General features: G+C 41.5%; 2 long non-coding RNA genes across 8 annotated transcripts in view; one reads left to right on the top strand and one right to left on the bottom strand.

Annotated features, from left to right (window-relative positions):
• Positions 1–11,099, bottom strand: part of LOC309444599 — a 43,576-nt gene extending 32,477 nt beyond the window's left edge. For 5 of the 6 annotated variants that reach the window (XR_014185098.1, XR_014185099.1, XR_014185100.1 and 2 more), the window contains exons 1-5: positions 10,090–11,099; positions 6,795–6,869; positions 4,141–4,205; positions 1,215–1,441; positions 1,019–1,100 (exon numbers count right to left, since the gene is read on the bottom strand). This is a non-coding gene — a long non-coding RNA (uncharacterized lncRNA). Of the gene's footprint in view, positions 1–4; positions 1,101–1,214; positions 1,442–4,140; positions 4,206–6,794; positions 6,870–10,089 lie in introns of those variants that run through there. The other variant, XR_014185103.1, reaches the window with a different exon arrangement.
• The window catches only part of LOC309444607, a 93,759-nt gene that overhangs the window by 38,880 nt on the left and 38,192 nt on the right, over positions 1–16,687 (top strand). The window lies entirely within an intron of this gene.

Here is a 16,687-nt window from a genome sequence, read left to right as displayed (position 1 = left end):
GTGCCAAGCAAAAAAAAAAAAAAAAAATAATATATATATATATATCCCATCCTCCTTAATCTTTACTTACCAATTATTATCTGTGTCCTTACTCCATGGGAAAAGATCTCTAATTGTTCTAACATACAACTCCTCTAGACCTTTACAGCCCCTTAATAATTATCCACAAATTCAACGATATTTCTAGTTCTTCCATTTTTCAGATATTAAGATGCCATTGAAAACATTATTGTATTTGAATACCAGTAAGGAAATACAGCATCATAAAAAAGGGCATGGAGTTTATAATACCCCTTTTGTTATACAGGGAAAACACCTACATGTAGTTTTTGCTCATTTGGATATAAAAATAGAAGTCATAGCAATGACTGTACCCATAGCTACAGGAAAAGAACTTCCTCCTTAATCCAAGCATAGATATTTATAGTTATTTTGGGTGAATCCACTGACATATGATATGGGTAATTACTATTGATTAAGCACCAAGTACTTAGGTACAATAAAATATATCTTTCCTGCCTAAGCCTATAGTTAATGAGCATGCATGATCAAATTCACTCATAATGCCAGATTAGTTTCATTTAATTTAATCAAGTTACATTGACACAAGCGTATATTTATTAACATTTCAGTGTTAAACTCAGCAAAACAATTATGTTAGTAAATCTGTTTGCAATATCTACACAAATATTGGTGGTATTAACAGTTTTTATAGACCTATAAATTTCAAAAAGTTTCTGAGTGAAAATATAGAGCAAGTCAGAGACACTATGCTGAAAATAAAGAAAAACAAATTAAAACTCCCTACCTAATAGCAGTATGGAAGGACTCCAGGTTCACGTGGTGAATTACTCAAGAATAACGAAATCCTTAATGGACATATAGTATATATTTTCTAGAAAGAACTGAAGTCAGCTGACGTAATTTAAACCTCTTGGTTCACCTTTTTATCAGTATTAGTTTGTCAACATCAGTAAAGACTAACTATTGAAAAATTCAATCATTTCAATGTACTTACAGCTGAATTTTCTCATCATGTGACCAACTATCCACAAAGTCTCAGTGCCATTAAGAAGTTTTGAGGAATATATTATTTGGTACTGCCAAAAAAACATAATTAAAAGAACGCATGTAAATGATATTACTTTTCCAATTAGAAATGTTTTATGATTATTTCATGTCTAAAGTACATTTGGGGGAAAAGCAGGACTTACATTATCCCAAAAGGCAGGTTCCAGCACAATCAATGATACACTGACAGAATTCACAGTAAGGAGTCACAGTAGCGTCCTGATCTTGCAACAGAACTTTCACAAAAAGAACCCTGCACTATTGTAGAATCTCCTTAATTTCAATAGGGCCCTACCCAGACATAATCAGTTACAGAGTCCGCCCATGTGGGAGTAACAACAGTGAAAACAGGACCTGTTCCTTCACACACCTGCAAAAATATTGGGATAAAAAAAATCAAATTAGTAACATGCAGCAAAACCTACTGATAGCCTGTTTTATTACAGCATTTAGCACATAATAAAGGAGTTCCATACATATTTAAGGTGCATATTATTTATAGGAATTTTTAGCTCCCTCTTTTAAAGAATGTTGGCTTAAAATTGCTTAAGAATTTTATATGTAGTGACAGCACATTATGGGAGCTTTTACTGATATGTATTTGAAATATAAAATTTTAATTATTATTTTCTAAAAAGAAATTAGCCTAATTTATTTGGTCTATGATGCAACTCACTTTTCAGTGCTTAAGCTTTCTTAAAATCTGTCCCACAACACCCATTCTGAGGACGCAGCATAGGCCTGTGAATTTACAGAGGTCTTCATGCTCATGAAAGTATCTGACCACATATAGCAGCATGCAAGACCAAGGTCTTCAAAAACACATGGAAAAAGGTAGCTTAATATTTGTCATTTCTAGACTAAAAATGATCAGTTTTTTTAAACAAAAAATCCTTATGAAAATCAACTATAAGTAATTATTTAAAACACAGGAAGCATACAACATAATGTTAAACAAGAATATATCACCACTTCACTGTTCACACCAAACTTAACATTCATGATTTGACCTTACTGTTCTTATTAAAAGCACATCTATGTTAAACTTTAAAAGGAAAATACTATAAGTTACAATGTTTTTATATACAATAAAACATTTAAAACCAGGTTAGTCATAGGTTCCATGAAATAATATAACAGGTGACACTGTGCAAGAGTATTGGTGATAAAGGTTGTAAGAACAACCACTAGATCCTAGAAACATGCTGAAGACATTTCTTCATTTCTTTAATACAGACAGCATTAGGGAAACAACAATTAAAAAAAAAAAAAAAGAAGCTGGGATCTAACAGAAGAATCAAAGAATCAAAAGATGCACATAAAGGACATAAAGGGAATGCAGTCTTTTATTTTTTTCACCAGTTGTTCTCTTACTGGCTTTGATTTAGTGAAACAACAGACATGAAAATAAGCATAAAATGGATAAGAGCATCACAGTTCTTCATTCCTTCCTGCCAGGCTGATGGTTTTCAACTGGGCAGAAGGACAAATGAAAATATTTAAAATACATATTTCAAACATCATGACAAATTTCAAGGCAGTTGTCTTACCATATTGGATTTGGAGTGTTTTTTCTCATGTACTGCTTTTAAATTTTTTGTTTCATATGCATGACTCTTAGGCTTCTGTTATTCTGAGAAATTCAACTGTTTCTAAAGAGCAGTGCTATAGTGCTAAGTTCTGTTTAAAAACTGGTTCCCATCTACCATGACACAGAAAATTTTAAAATATCAGACATCTGCCAAGTTAGTGCTGCCTACCTGAGCCTGCAAAGTGAGTGAGCCAATATCTCTGTCAAGTGTAATCTGCCCATTTCTCACTGAGAAGAAAGGACAGACCATACCTTTCAGGACCATCATGTAGCTCCAGATTTAGCATTTCCCAAGTCGCAATACAATGTGGTAACTTGATGCAGCCAGATCCTAATATTGTTTTCTGTCCCTGTGCCTAGCTTCACATCTTTCTTCACAAAGGAAGTTAATTGGAATACAATGCATGTTTCCTGTACTGTTCCAAGAGTGTAGGTTGTAGGATGGGTCAGGGACACATAGCTGCGGTCCAAATTACAGTCAGTTTCTGGGGTGAGCTGAAAATACAGTTTTACAATTTTGACAGTCTAAGGAATAGCTCAGAGCTGCCATCCAGTCAAAGAAATTAAATATACTGAAGCTGTCTCAACAGTTCCCTTCTCTGACGTGGACAGGAAAAACATGCATCTAACCCAGGTATAGAAACTACTATAAAATGGAATGATTCATAAATGTTTTGGGAGACTACAAGGCCCTGGCAAAAACACTATTTTTTTTTTCAGGACTAGCAGAAGTAATGAAGTCTAGTTTCCTATCAGCATGCTTGTATGTGCCACCAACACTCTTGTGCAGTAATCGCAGGCTGACACTATCCTGGCTGGTTTCCCCTTCCCTTCCAAACAGATTTCCCTAAATTCCTGCAGAAAACACCCGCTTCTGACTTTTCTCAAAGAAAAAGAGGCAGCTCACACTGTGGCTAGGTCTGAGCTACACATGCGTTAACTGGCAGACTAACAAAGCATGCTGACTGGCAAGTCAACAGGCTGAATAGAACAGAAACTTTCTGGATCCATGCTGCAGCTTTTTCTACTGCAGGAGCACAAATCTGAGTCCCTTCTCTACTCCCACCTGCTAAATTTCACTCAAATGGTAGAAACATGACTTTGTGACTTCTGTCTCTATATCAAATGCAGCTGAAATTAAGTGGTGGATTCAAAAGTTATTAGGAGACAACACAATCCTGTATATCTTGTTTTGTTCAAAAATTGGGCATGAAAACATTTTAGCATAATCACTGTGAAAATAACTGATTAATTTTATGTCACTTATTATTTTCATTCAGGAGTTACACCACAAACTCAGTTATAACAGAACACAGATTTTTACATGGTGATAGCATAAATGAATCCAGAGCATGTAGAAATTGTTTCAATAAAATTGGCTTTGTTTTGACACTGTGAACAGGGCCCTAAATACATGCTGCTTCATAAACATGAAAACGTAACAGAAATAGAATTTTATATCTATTTTTTGAACTTACCAAAACTGCACTTGACTGCCCTTCATGAAGATCCCCGCTTCTCTTCCAATTCCATGCTGTCTCTCCTAAGGCTCAAGAAAAGTTCAGTGATACATAGCTCAATAAAAGAATAGTGACATTAAGTCTAATGAATCTTTTCAGTATACCTGGACTTTCGTGGGATTTTTTGTTGGTTTTTGAGTTTTGTTTTGTTTTTCTAGAACAAGCATACTTATTTTTACAGAATCACTTTAAAATCCTGATCCTACTGCCTGGATCCAGATCCTGAAATCTCAATTTAGAGAATCATTTTTAATAATACGCAAGTTCCAGTTCCCTTTTTCATAAATGGCATCCACAATGCTCTGCTTACCCTTTCTACTCCTCTACCACTAAATTTTGACTTGTATGTTTCTCACCAAAAAGGCATCGTTGAAATCAGAGCGGTTTATTTGTTGTTGGATTCCAGGAAGTGATGGAAGTAGGAAACTGAAAAAAAGTGTAATGACCTCTCCAAAACTTCAGTAAAGAGAGACAAAGAATACTCAGTGTGGAAAAGTTAATAGAAAACTGGACATTAGAGGAGAGGTTAGCAGGAACAATGGGTATAAGAAGAGTCAGGGAAGTGAAAGTGATTTAGCCAAAAAGGAGATTGAATAAAAGAAACAAAATTATCTTCTTAGCAGAGCAATGAGAATGGGATTTTCAAAACTGTTTGACATTGGCTTATCTTTTCTTCTATTGAAGTAAAAGTACATCAATTCCAAAAATGCTTTAGGAAAACCTTTAAGCCACTTAACTTGAACCATTTCACTTTAAGCACGTGGAATATCTAAACTCAGCTCAGCTAAACAGCTAAAGAAGTGCTTACATTTGAAAACAAATGTAAATTATCTTGTAATCATTCCCTATGTCTGTAGTATCAAGCACGAATTCAAATCTGAGTCCATACTCCTTACTCAGCTAATATACAGACTCACACTTAGGCACTAGTCTGGACTGAGCCTACCCGTTATCAGATGGGCAAAGTCAAGTACAAGAGCGAGAGACTAATGTGGATTCGAACTCTTCCCTCAAAAGCCATACTCATGCAAGTATTGTGACTTAAGTACAAGATTGATTGTTTGATGAAGCAGAATGTAAATAATTAAGTGCTTAAAGTTAATTCAAGAATTAAGTCTCAAGAAGAAAACTAAAGAAAGAGTGACTGAGAAAGAAAAAGAAACAGATTGTTGAATCTGTAGTAAAAATAAATGACCTGTGGGTTACATCTCAATGCACTCTGCCTGAAAACTACTGCTTCTTTCTGGCTTAAGTATTAAATATTATTAATACACTAAATGGTAAATAACTGGCAAAGGTTAAATTACTTCAGAGTTTGGTAACAGTACTAAAGTAATTCTTAACACAGGCTGCTGTTCAGTTATTGGTACAAAGGGCTCATCATCTCTTCTGCTTTTTGCAAACACATTTGCCCTTCCAAACCCAACCTGGTAAACAGCTGGGAAAGGGTTAACATCCCATATTCCAATCTCTATGGTAACAACCATAGAGAGAGAGGAGAAAACATGGAAATCATAAGATGCTATTAGGTTCTGTCCCTTTCACTCCTTACTCTACAATACAGTTACTAAAGGAAAACAGAAATTAAGCCACTTTTTGAGATCAAAAAGTGAATTAAAAAAGGTCTGGGGCATCTCTCAGCACCCTGTGAACTTCTAAACACTACGATCTGGATAATTTTGTGCACTGCTATTTTAAGCTGTCATGTATCTAAATGACCAGAAAGCTAACATCAACATTAAACCACTATATTCTTACACACACCCCCCCTGCTACCACTATTCCACCCTTTATCTATAGCTGTAAAAAAGGAAACTCCCTGTTTTTAAGAAGTGTGCTTAATAAATCCACACATATAAGAGTCATTACTTGATGAAAGTAGGGCGTTAAGACAGTAAGTTAGAGACAGGATTAGTTCCTCTGTGGATACAGTCACTTTTCCATAAAATGGTTTAATACAATAATGTTTTGTTTTTCTCAGGAGAATTATGAGCATTACTAAAATTTTATAAATGTTTTGAAGCTCAGATTTCAAAATTTCCCAGAAATTAAGAAACTAGAGAAGCTAATGAACAACTTACATCAAGCTGCCTGAAAAGAAATAAATTCAACTGCATAAAAGCAAACAAATTATTACTAGCTAAAGCATTTCCAGATCCCTCACTCCTGCATTCATTTCAGTAGCATTTAATTTAAATGTAGGCATATATATCTGCAAAGTTTAAGCTTCAATCTTTCAAACAATTCCACATATCTGAACTTCACTCCTCTAAGTAGTGCTACTAATAAAACTACTCATGTGAACAGAGTTAAGCACGTGCACAAGATGAAGGCTAAACCAACTAATAGAGAAATTAGCTCATGAATTCAGAGTATCACTAACTTATTACTTTTGAAAAGTCAAGGACAGCTAAGAAGATAGCAAAGCTTGAGAAATTAACAGCTGAAATACTTGGGAGAGGAGGAGAAATTAGGTTATGGTCCCAGCAATTACCCTACAAAAAAAATCTAACTGCAATACCTATTAAATAGCAAAATCAATGCTAGGAAGAAAAAAAATTATAGAGCATCCCCTCAACTTAATAGGCATGACAACCACACTATTTTCTCACCATTTGATGAGTCCTCTTCAGTTCAAAGCTGAAGTTCATGGGTGCTGTGGAGAAGATCACTTGGCAACTGCTCTGCTGTAATTAATCCATGAATAAAGAATAGGCTTCAGTTTTCACAGATACCAAGCCAGCACTTTTCACAACCACTAAATCCATAAAAATATTAAAATATTTAGAAGTTACAGTCAGGCCACATTGGCAAAACCTTACCATGGAACCTAAGTTTAATAACAAATCTTTCTTAAATCCTCAGGGATATGTTCATGATTATGAGTCAGGCCTATAGCTATGTTAGAGTCAACATTACAATATCTGAATGAAATACAGTAAATCCAACATTTTGACTACACCATTAGTCTTTATGCTACATTGAGCATTTTAGAGGTTGAAAAAGAAAAGTTAAATTGAAAGCTGGCTACTGAAAAATTGGGAGGTAGTCTACAGTACAAAACCTGCTAGGTTTTCTTTCATCTGAAGTTTATAGGAAATCTAATAAAGCAGATGCCAGTTCTAAACCAGCACATACTTCTTGCAGTCCTTACTGCCTACAGAAGCATCCCTAGATCAGGTCTATACCGGCAAATTCATAACCCTGTTTTCACCGTACAATTGTAAATGCTGTACACTTCTGTCCTTTCTGGATTACAACCCCTGTCATTGCTAGCAGACTGAAATTGTGAAAGTAATGAATTCCAAATCCTGTATTTGTCAGGATAAATCAGAGACTGAATGGCTACAGAAGGAAACTCATACATGAAAGAGGATGTTCAACTACAGTTACAAGGCTATTAAACTGAAACTTTAAACTTCAACTGATATCAAACTTACAGAGAAGGTCTGCAGTGAGGCTTATATGAACCTGTAACAGTGCTGGATGAGCACCAGGGGCAAGGCAGGGCTCATATTAGAAAAATAAGTTTAAAAAATGTTTGAATTCCCATGGGATGTATGTCCATATGCCATATAAACACAGAATACCAAAGTAATATGTAGATGTGCAGTTACTGACAAAATATTATTATAATTACTACATGTGGATCTATCTTGGTGCCCTCCAACTAGTCTTAACTTACCTAGGAAATGGACCAGATGAAGGTCATGAAAAAATATGCAAGTACCCAGGCAAGCCAAAGAATCTAACTAAAAAGTTACATGGTAACGACACAATGCCGGCTTTTATTACAACAAATTCCTCTAATCCTCATGGTTGTAAAATAAATCTTAAAAACACACAGCAAGGTAATTTGTAAAGTAATATGTGCCTGAGTCAGAAGACAGCCTCCAGCCTTCTAATCACCCCTAACTAGGCTATAAGCTTTCGTGACATTTTGGCAGAGAAGTACCTTGCTTTGGTTTTGCCACCTCTCAACTGGACCTAGGCAATTCAGTATATCCAAGTATGAAACTGGATACTCCAAACTCTGTAAACTCCAAATACAGGAAGCTGAGAGGATGTCATCTCAGCAATGTGGTTTATTGTAAGTCACTCTCTTCCACTCTATACTCATTTTCTCTAGGATTTTAAATTACAAATTCAGGGTCTCAAGATCTTCCAGGGCCTAAATCCAGGATTCCTAAAGAAATGTCTACTAAGTCTCTAGACTGCATCCAGTTGTCAACAGTTTCCCTCTTCTGACATAAGAGAACTTGTGCAAAAAACGGGAAGAAGCTATGATTTTTAGAGACAGAACTTTCTCAGGGCTGGTGCAAATATATGGAATTAATGTGCCTAAGAGCTAAGGGCCATCAGAAACCTAACTGCATTTTGCTTGAAGAACAAAACATTACTTTGACCTTGCCTCACTAACATAAATACATAACACATATATGGAAGAAAAGACAAATAAAATAAGCTGAAAACATTCAACTGTACATGCGCCTTCCCCTGGTGACAAGAGAATAGATAATATGACAAATGCTCGTCATGTCACTTATTACAGCATGAGGAGATTCTCTGACAATACAATGACACGTTCCAAGGATAAGAATCTATAACAGAGGACAAGCACTACTAGAAGGTGTCCAGGTAGTGCTGTAATGACAACTGTGTGAGGAAAGGAGTCCATTATAGAAACTGCAGCTTAACCTCGTATTTGCTACCACAGCAGATAAGACTTCTACCATTCTGATGAGCCCAAGTTGTCTGGAATGGAAATTTGATCTAAAGAACTGACATCACTTTTGGTGAGGCTCAAAAGCCCTTTCCTCTCCTTTCCGTCCTTAGCTGGGTTCCTGCTGTGACTTCTTGGCTTCACTAGTCACTGAGAAAACAAACTGATGACCCTCTCCCAGATGCTACAGTCAGAGAATGCAATATCCACCTTGTATTACATAGATTTTCAGACTATGGCAATTGCCTTTCTCACTTTTTCTGATACTCAGTTAAATATTTACCCATTCTGATCTTCAAATTATTATAACAGTGCATTATGTAACTTAAGTCCCAGAAATATGAATGGAAGATGTAAATCAAGATGATTACATTAGGTTTATGTTTTGTGCAGTCTTAAGTAATACCGAGAATAATGATTGTGTAATATCACTATTAGCTTCTTAAGTCTGAAATACAAGAGCATAATAATGAAAAGAACTACTCAGTGTGCTTACACATAATAATATACATTTCAGTCTGTACAGTATTGGGACCTATGTGCATTAAGTATGGAATCTGAGAGCAAATATTGGATATTAGAGGGTGTAAAAATCACACTTTCATTAAAAATCTTAATGAAACCTTAGGAACGACATCTGAAAGAACAATAGTGTGATTCATACAAGAGGATACCATATCCTGTTAAACAGAATGACATACTATCATCTATATCTTATTCTAATATTACGGTTGGAAAAATGGGTGAAAAATAATAACTACAATGATTTTAGGGCAAAGCTATACATAATCTAACTACAGAGAAGTGGTATCAGCAACAACATAATTTTATATTTTTCTTTACTGTTTTCACTGCTATTCCTACTGCAAATCCCTGTTCTCACAGGCACATAACCTTCAGAAAAAAAATAGAAGACATTTGCTATCATTCTTTCCAGTTGAAAGGCACACTTTCTGAACATTTCACGCATGGTAATTTTAATAACAGCAAAAATGTAAAAATACTGCAAATAATTTATATTTTCACCTTTTGAACAGAAAGGTTTTACAAAGTGAAGTTTTTTCATCTAATTTTCACTGAGAACTTGCCTTAAAAAATAGTAATCAATTTCTTTAGCAATACTGAACTTGAAATCCAAGGAAAATATAGTAACATAAATGTATATTAGCTATATAATTACTTACATGTTGCCTTTTACTACTTTTTCACTAAGGAGCTCCAGAGTTACATATTTTCTGAGTAGCAGCCGTTTTCGTAGCCATGATGGTCTAAGCTTTTTGAGCCCAAAAGCCTGCTGTTTTCTACTGTGTCAGTTGGTGTAAAAAAAAAAAAAAAAAAAAGAGAGAGAGACAGAAATTACCTCTCCATTCAAAACTTGTTCTGCTTATATTTTTGTCAGTATAGCTGTAAAAGGGAGCAGTGGAAGCAAGAGAAGCATTAGGCCCTGAGCCTGCTAACGTTCGTCTGCAAGTAGTCCAACTGAGTCTGAGAGGACCAGTTCACAGACGTGCAGGGAAGATTTTGAAAGTCAGTGGAAAGAGCTCCCAAACTCTCATTATGTACTTTTGAAAATCTTTGCCCAAAGTCATGGGAACAACTGTTCGCAGATCTGAGGCCTCGGCTTTTGACTGCTTTCCTTTCCCTTTTAAAAAGCGGGACCAGATTAAAAAAAAAAAAAAACAAAACCACATATATCACTGAAGTAAAAAATCGAGAGGAGCCGCTCGCACGCTCGCAAGGATGCGTTTGGTCTGTACAAAGGCAGGGGTCGGCACAGCCCGCGGAGAGATCACACACGGGAGAGAATCCCTCAGCAGTCAAAAGTCAAGTGCAGACCGGTGCTTCGGGCGGCACCGCAGCCTGCCTGCCCTCCCTGGCTTTCCGCAGCCAGCGACCTCCATCTCGGTTTCCCCGTCTGTGAAATGGGGACAGGAGCGCTAACCCAACTATCAGGTACCTTATGATCCGTCACAACTTGGGTCCGGGGGAGGGGAGGGAGGTGGGTTCGGCGTGAAAATGAAAGTTCACGTTTGTCCCCCCGAGCATTGCGAGCAGCCGAGGCGGGAGCGCTCTCAGAGTTGAACCTCGCTCCGTCAAGTTCCTCGGAGAGATATTTTTTTTCAAATGACCAGCATACGGCACTCCGGGCCCAATCTGCCCTAAGATGCGCCCACACAGCCCCGCTCAGCTTCGCTCCGCCGGAGGCTGTTCGCAAGCCCGGGCGGGGGCGGGGAGGGGTGGTGGTTGGGGCGGGAGGTGGGGAGGGGGGGGTCGCGGGGCCGCTGCCGCCGCGGCGGGCGGGAGCGGGGCCGCTGCCGCGGAGCCGGTGCGGCGGAGCGCGTGAGGCGGCGGGAGGGGGAGGGGGAGCGGCGGCTGCTAGGGCGGGATCGGGCCCGCGGGTGCCTCCGCGCGATGTGGGCAAGCGCCGAGCGCTTCGAACCCTCCGGCTTCGGCAGGGTGCGCGCCTGGGGCGGGGGGGGTTGCAACCTGAGCGCTGCGGGAGCCGCGGGGGTCCTCGAAGGCGCGGGGGGGGAGGCGCTCTTCATATTTTCCTCAGGCGCACATCCCCCACCCCCGCCGGCTTCCTTTCCCTACCTTCCCAAAACGCGCTGCCCCCCCCCCTCCCGCGGCGCCTTTACCTTGACAAGTCCGCGGGGCCGGCGGAGGTCTCGCTCCCCCTCTCTCTCCCACACACATCTCTAACGCGCCACCTCTCCCCCACGGGCCGGGACTCCGGGTGACATTTCTCTCTCCCCTCTCATTCTCTGTCCCTGTCTCCCCCCCTTCTCCTCCTTCCCCCCCCCTCCCCATTAGTGGCGGTTGGGTTGGTAGCGCGGGAGCGCGCGCTAGCGGGGAGGGCGTGGAGCGCGCGCTGGCTGCGAGCGGGGGGAGTGCGGGGGGGTGGAGGGGGAGGGGCGGCATTGACAGCGAGCGCCGTGTCCGTAGCGCTGCCTCAGCCCGAGCCGCGCTCCCCCCGCCAGCCCCCCCTCCCTTCCCGGCATGCCCCAGGGCAGCGGGGCTGGCTCTAACGAATTTGAATGAAGAGCCCTGCTCTTTCGGCGCCATTTTCGAGTGATGCCCGATCGCATCGCTGCCGCGGGGGAGCCGCGGCTCGCGGGGCCGCCCGCCGCCTGCTGCCAAAAGTCACCTCCCTCCGCCCCCCCCTCCTTTCCCCCTCGCCGCCGCTACCACCACCACCACCGCCGCCGCCACCGCCGCCGCACTTCGGAGCGGGTGCCGCCACCGGCATAGGCGGTAAGAGCCGGGGGGACCGGGCGCGGCTGGGGCAGAGGGAACTGGGCGGGCGGGGGCAGCCCGTCTTCGGAAAGCGGGGGCAACCTGTGCCCTGCCGCCGCCCGCTTGCCCGGGAAAGTCGCCTCAGGAGCCCGGCGGGCAGCAGGCGGGAGGCTCCCGGAGGCGGCAGCAGGTCTCGCCGCTGGCTCCTGGGCGGATCTGTCACTCGCCTCCCTCAGCCTCAGAGGGTGGGAGCGGGCGGGAGCGGCTGCCTCCTCCGGCAGGTAACCCCGCTTCCCCGGGGCGGCGGCGGGCAGCATCTCACCCTAGCGGGGATCCCGGGAGCCCCGCTTCCCACCCCCGGCGGCCCGCCCCGGGGGACAGCGGCGCGGAGGCCGGCGGGGGGAGCTCGGGGCGGGCGGGAGGCGCGGGACAGCCGGAGCGGAGGGTCGCGTCGCGGCCCCGGTGTGCGCCCCGCTCTCCCGTGACATAACATGACAGGCTTTCCTCTGATCTCCCCCCGCTCCATGCCACCCCCACCCCCCCGCGGATCCCTCCCTCCCGCCTTCTCCCCCGCCTCTCCGCCGTGGAAATTTCGGAGCGGCGCTCGGGACACGGCGGCTCCTGCTTCCCAGCTCTGCAGCAGCAGCCAGGATGACTTCCCCACTTACATGCACATCTCCCTTTCTTGCTCCCCCTCCCACCACCCCTTCCTCTTTCCCCGTGTTTTTGTAACCCGGATTAATGCCCCTTCGCTCTTTCTCTTCCTCTCCCTTCTTTCCCCCTCCTCCCCCTCCACCAAATATGAGGACAACCTTCGCATTTTTCCTCTGCTTGTTTCCTTTCCATGTTAACAGATTAACTTCTTCATTTAAGCGCTTTCTCCACCTCCCACTTAAGCGCTTGATTTCCCGTGTCACGATATCGGAGCTGCCTTTAGCAGAAACCTGGGTGACGGTTATGCTGCCACATGCTATCACATTTATCATCTCTGTCCCTTTGGGTATTAACGAAGGACCAAAGTGCTCTTCATCGCCTATTGCACAGGGCTATTTTTTTCCCCATATTAGCGTTAAAACGCGAGTTTCCTTCCTGAACTAGAGGGGGGAAACATAATCCGAGGCCATTTGAATCGTGCCAGCTATTTGTAGGTGTTTTTCTTCTCCTCCCACACACCCCAAAACCGAGTAAATACCCTCCCCATAGATATCGCAGTATTAGACTGGGCTCAGAGCTGGCCATTCACCTCCTCTTCTCCGCCTACAAAATTCTCTGTCTCTGTCACCCGGGTCGCTATTTGTCATTGGCTTAGCTATTTTTTGGTGGCTGTTTCTATGTCATTTCTCGGTGGCCGGCAGCTTCTCGGTCTCTCGTAGCTGTACGAGCGCGATCGTGCTTATTGTGATAGGCGCCGAAACCGCTCTCGCAGTCTATCTGCCGAGCGATTCCCCCGCCGCACACACTTAATATGTGACACGGTGCCTTTTCCTTCACGACGTCGTTTAACGCTCTCGGGGCTGGGTTTGGCGTGGGCGCTCGCGTTTTCGGAGTTGCGCACACACACGCAAGACATCTTTTCGTGGCGGCGGTTCCCGAGTGGGAGCGCAGGCGGGGATAACGCGGGTTGGGAGCTCCATAGCAGCGCGGTGAGCGCTGGCAGGCCAGCGGGCTCCTTCCCAGCTACAATTTCTAGCGTTACTTTTTATTCCTCTTCCTACTTCCCTCTTCACTTTCGGCCGCCCGACCGTGGGGGGGTTAAATTATTTTTATTTTCTATTTTTTTGTTAGTGTTATGTTGTTTTGGAGGGATTTTTTTTGGTATTTATTTTCCGGAGGCAGGAAGGCGTATGGATATTTTTCCCCGATGCCGTGTGATCGGCGTGCGCTCGGGGCTGCCGTCGAGCTGGCGGGCGCGCAGGATGCGCAGCGAAGGGGCAGCATCGGGCCCCCGTTAAGGCGTCCGTTCAGCAGATACCGGACCGGCTGCTGCCCCCCCTGGCTGGCTGCGGGGACGCGAGGCTGGGGATGGGAGGTTGGACCGGGTCACAGCCTTTCCCCGCTCCTCTCCCCCTACTTCCAACCCCCTTCCCCCCCCCGCGCACATCCCTCCCCGGCGTCCAAAGCCAGACCCGGCCGCCTTGCGCTGAGCACCCTCGCCGCTGAAAATAACGAGTTAACCGAAGAACGTAGGAGGGACGTAGAGAAGAGTTGGGGTGCAGAAGTGCTGTACAAAAGATTTCTGTGTACATGGCTGAGAGCGTGTAGTCTTAAAGTGAAATGCAAAACTTAGCTTTTCCAGCATGGCAACTGGATTGTGATTCAGGGTATTTTCAGAAATACAATAGTTCTAGGAGGTTTTTCTGCCTCGAATCCTTAGTTTCACTGGATTCTTTTAATCCACTACACAAATTACACTTTTTCAGTTATTTTTTCCTGGAAATATCTGCCTCGTTTGTCTCTGCAATTTGTACCTTTATGCCCTGATAGCTAGAAAATTCAGTTTAATCTCTGAAACTGTGATACTAGTAAGATCCTATTGAAATTTAACACTTATTTCTTTAGATTTACATCGTTTCCTTCAGAATGCTTTCAGAAATGTTTTTAACAGTTAGTATGGGAATGTGCACAAAGCTGTTTCATTGTAGCTGTGTACACTTCGAAATATCAGGATTTGAAGAGATTTACACTATTCAACAGTGGAAGTGCGCTTACAGACACTGACTTTCACTTTCAAGGAAATAACTGTCCTGACTCAAAGCAAATTTAGAGAAAAATAAATCTATAATTCAGTATTGTACAGGTGCATATGCATTTTTCCCACTATTTGACAGTCGTGTTCAGTAGCATACAATTTATGCCTATTTTTATTTTAATTAAAATCTGTGCTTAGCACATATTCGACTACATAAAACAACTGTTCTTTTCAGCTTTTTTATTTATCAGCTGCACCATTCCCATATTTTACAATTACATAAGGGTGGGTGTGGCTAAAATGAAAGCAGTAAGCAATGTAATATCAATATATAGTGTATGTTAAGTAGGTTTTCCTTTCTTATATTTGATGTACTCCTTATTTCGAGATATTTGAGGAAAAAAATTCACATAGCTTAAATAGATTCTCGTAGAACTGCTTGCATTTTTTACCTTAGTTAAAATGTCAAACATTAACTGGGATTACTTGGCCCTGGAAAAGTTACTTTCAGAGGAAATATCAAATGAACTTAAAGATCTAAACATATATATTTACATTATATCCATAAGTGAAAGCTAAAGGTTTATGCTGAATAAAATATTGCTTAGGTATACCATATAGCATCGTGTGGGGGTAGTTGTGGGTTTTTTTGTTGTGTTGTGTGTGTGTTTTGTTTTGTTTTTTTAATTTCTTTTCAGTCTTAATCCCTTATCCTGATTCTTAGGAAAAAAGTCCAAATAAGCTTCTGTTGTCTTTTTTTTTTTTTTTTTTTTTTTTTAACCCACTAAGTTGTACTGAAGGTTTCCAAGAGGTACCCTTGCATTTTATAGATATAACTCTACTGAAGCTTGCAGTAACTCTGAGATTTTTAATTTTAAGAAATAAGAGTAGTTTGAAAGTGTGACTATATGTGTTTTTTGCATGTGTTAGGGTAATATTACATGGGAAACCTGTTGTAGTAACATTTTAAAAGCAGACTATATATACGATTACAACGTGTTATAGGGTTCTTTTTCTCTGTTTGGTTGGTTGTTAAGCTTTTCAGCTTAGCTTCTGGAATTCTGAACTTTCTACTATTCCATTAAAAATAAAATGTAATGGAAGGAATTTTGCTGCTAAATTGTAATCTTTATTTCCTTAATTATCTTTATAAGTCAGATTCTGCAGTGAAGTACAAACTGGAGCTGCCTACACACTACCTGTCTATGTACACTCTGCTTGTGAACACTGCAGGCAAGGTGCACATCTCATCCATCTCAAATGTCAAAAGCCATCCCTAACAGGTGTATCAACACTTTTCTCTGTAACACTTTTACATATGAACAAGCTCACAACCTTTTTTTACATAAAAAGTAGTCATGTAACAGTTAGCATTTCTTTTATAGGACCTTATTGGTTTTTGTTATTGGCATTGGGAAGCAATTAACTACTGAATATATAAAGGAGAGCTGAGAAGCTTATCACTATATTCTACGAATATGCTGCAGGTATTCTGTTTTGTAGATACAGTCATCCACCCACACCTAAAGGCCCATTGCAAATCATTCCAGTAATTTACATTCATTACAAACTGTCAAAGGCAGAGTGCATCTTGGACTAGTTTTGACTGTGAAGGAAATAGGGAATGAAATTATAGGCTTTTATGTACAAACAGAAAAATATTTTTATGATGAAGTTTTTAAAACTAAAAATAACTTTGTGTAGACCAATAAGTGTTTCCCACAGGTCTTTTTAATTTTTTTTAACACATATATTATTACAAGTTCTAAACACCCAATCTCTTTTTTTTTTTTCCTATTATCACTAATACTTGGAAAACTTTGTTTGAGCAGGCTGCCTGAATTACTCTTGTACAT

This window comes from Streptopelia decaocto (assembly GCF_964273445.1).
Source record: "Streptopelia decaocto genome assembly, chromosome: 1".
Lineage (NCBI taxonomy): Eukaryota > Metazoa > Chordata > Aves > Columbiformes > Columbidae > Streptopelia > Streptopelia decaocto.
Note: the sequence above shows the minus strand (reverse complement) of the source record. Positions and strands in the feature narration are given on the sequence as shown.